Source organism: Staurois parvus, unplaced genomic scaffold (genome assembly GCF_062004578.1).
Source record: "Staurois parvus isolate SC_StPar_1 unplaced genomic scaffold, SC_StPar_1.0 ptg000090l, whole genome shotgun sequence".
NCBI classification, from domain to species: domain Eukaryota; kingdom Metazoa; phylum Chordata; class Amphibia; order Anura; family Ranidae; genus Staurois; species Staurois parvus.
In genome coordinates this window covers 25440539-25443559 of record NW_028317886.1, presented here as the reverse complement: position 1 = coordinate 25443559, position 3021 = coordinate 25440539, and positions in this window count along the sequence as shown.

Genomic DNA, 3021 nt, shown 5'->3' with positions numbered 1-3021 from the left:
GCTGGCCGGGACCCGGTGATTGACATCCCTAGCCGCCAATAGCACGCCCCCTACCTGGAAATGCAACTCATATATTGTACGTGATTTTTTGCAGCTCTGCCGTCCTGTAGCAGTACTTCTACTATAGGGTGGCGAGCAAGCGGATAAAGCCGACTGCCTGAAGAAAACATGCAAATTTCCACAATCATTGATGATATGAGGTTGTATGTCAGGTAAAGGTACGGAGGAGATGACAGTCATTAAATCTTCAATAAATGCACAAGTTTATATTGAAGTTTTGGACACTTTTCTTATTCCATCAATTGAAAGGATGTTTGATGATGATGACATTTTTCAGGCTGATAATGCATCTTGCCATAGGGCAAATGCCATGAGAACTTTCCTTAAAGAAAGTTATATAATGCCATGGCATGGCCTGCAAATAGTCTGGACCTCAATGCAACTTAAAATCTATGGTGGAAATGAAAGAAAATGGTCCATGACAAGGCTGCAACCTGCAAAGCTGATCAGGCAACTGCAATAAGAGAAAATTGGAGCTGGATTGATGAAGAATACGGTTTATCGATAGTTAATCCATGCCTCAGAGAATTCCAGTGGTTATAAAAGCCAGAGCTGGTGCAACAGAGCACTAGAGGTGTACTGTGTTTTTTTTTCATGATTCCATAATATTTTTCTCAGAATTTAATGTTGCCATATTTCTTTTCCTCTGTTTGATCGCAAAAACAGTTTTTTTTTTTCAAAGAGTTTTTCTTAAAGCCAGAAGGTTGGAATGTTAAATGAAAATAGTTTTGAGGCATGTCTGTGATTGTTTTCTTTTCTACACAAAGAATTAAATGAACATTTTCAAAGAGTGCTAATTCCATACTTTTTGCCAGGGGTTGTATATGTGATTCTACAGTTCCGCCATAGGGGGCCTGTGCACACCCTCCCGGCGGCTTGCTTCTGCTGTGATCACTCACTCTGCAAGTCCAGGTGAATGGATATTTTCCAGCGCCCACCAATCGTTGGGCAGGAGAAAGAACAGAGTTATGCCTATGTAAACAAAGCAGAGCTCTGTTCTGACAGGTTCTGACTAACTGATCATGTGTCTCTGCAAAGCTGGGAACACGATCCTTCAGTTCCTGTAGTAACAGTGCCACCTAGTGTACACCAAGCACATAGCTAGGCACACATTTAACCCTTTGGTTGCCTAGATGCTAACCCCCTCCCAACAAGTATCATTAGTGCAGTGATCACTGCATATTTTTTTAGCACTCACTGTATGATTGTTGCTGAATCACACAGTGTCAGTGTAGAACTGTCCGCTGCAATATCGCATTCCCACTATAAGTCGCTGATCGCTGTCATTACTAGTATGTTTTTTTTTTATTCCAGTATATGTGCCATAGTTTGTAGACGCTATGACTTTTGCTCAAACTAATCAATATTTATTTATGTCAGGTACTTATATAGCGCAATCAATTTACGCAGTGCTTTACATATATATTGTACATTGACATCAGTCCCTAACCCTCAAGGGGTGTACAATCTAAGGTCCCTAACTTATATTCATACATACACATACTAGGGCCAATTTAGACAGGATCCAATTCACCTACCAACATGTCTTTGGAGTGTGGGAGGAAACACACACAGGCACAGGGAGAACATGCAAACTCCAGGCAGGAGGTGCTGTGGCTGGGATTCGAACCAACGACCTTAGTACTGCCAGGCGGAAGTGCTAACCATTTAGCCACTGTGCTGTCCAATCAATATACGCTTAGTGGGATTTTTTTTTTTTACCAAAAATATGTAGCAGAATATATTTTGGCTTAAATTTATGAAGAAATGTGATTAACATTTTTTTTTATTGGATATGTTTTATAGTAGAAAATAAAAAATATTGGTTTTTTTTTTTCCAAAATTGTCAGTGTTTTTTGTTTATAACGCAAAAAGTAAAAACCACAGAGGTGATCAAATAAAACCAAAAGAAAGATATCTGTGGGAAAAAAAGGACATACATTTAATTTATGTACAGCATTGCATGGCCACGCAATTGTCAGTTAAAGTAAAGCATCTCCGTATTGCAAAAAATGGCCTGGTCAGGAAAAGGGGTAAATCTTCCGGAGGGCAAGTGGTTAAAGTATTACACAGGTTGCACAGATTTGGATTCACTGCTTCAATTGGTATAGTAGAAAGCAACAAAGAGTTGAAGAATTCAAAGTAAATAAGAACTAGATAGGAATACAAACAGAGCAACAAGGGCATTTGGTTCAATTAGGATCACCTCTTTCCTCTCTTGCTTTATTTTCTGGCACAGACTATGCAGAGTTTGCACTAGAGAGAAGGCATAACTTAGCCTAAACTAAAACCAGGGGATTATTAAGGAATCTGAGGCTAGGGCTAGAGGATCCCTGGTTCTGGTAACAATCTGAGTGAGTTTGTTGGCATCTGGAGGCTAGGCTTTATATATCTGGAATCCGCCAATTTTGGCAAATCAGAATGAAGATATCTGAATGAAGGGCACATTACCCTTGATCCAGGCAGTGGCGGCTGCAATAATCAGCTTTCCAGTTGTTGACTCCTGGGAAGTGGACAGCAGAAACAGCTGGCCAATGAGCTTCCCTCCATGAGATTATCTGATTTGCTTCCTTCAAGGCAGCTGGATTCCTGGTTCCCCACTGATGGTTCATGTAGGTCACAGCTGTTCAATTGGCTAACTACACCTTGATTGGATGTCCCTTCAGAAGAGGGGGGTCTGGTGCTTCAGGGTCAACTGGCTGCTCAGAGCTCCAAGATGTTGAGAGCTTGGTCTGCCCCAGTGGCCATGTTTTTATTTTGGCTGGAACACTCCTACCCCATCCTGAGAGATTTGTGTCTGTTGTGATCATTTTTGAGTGATAGGGAAGGAAAGAGCCTGCTTTACCTGGTCGACGAGATGCTGAGGTGGAGAATTCTCAAATGGAATTGGGCAAATAGTACTACCTTGAAGGAGGCTACAATTAGGCCTATAACTCCCATGAAGAATCTCATTATGGATCT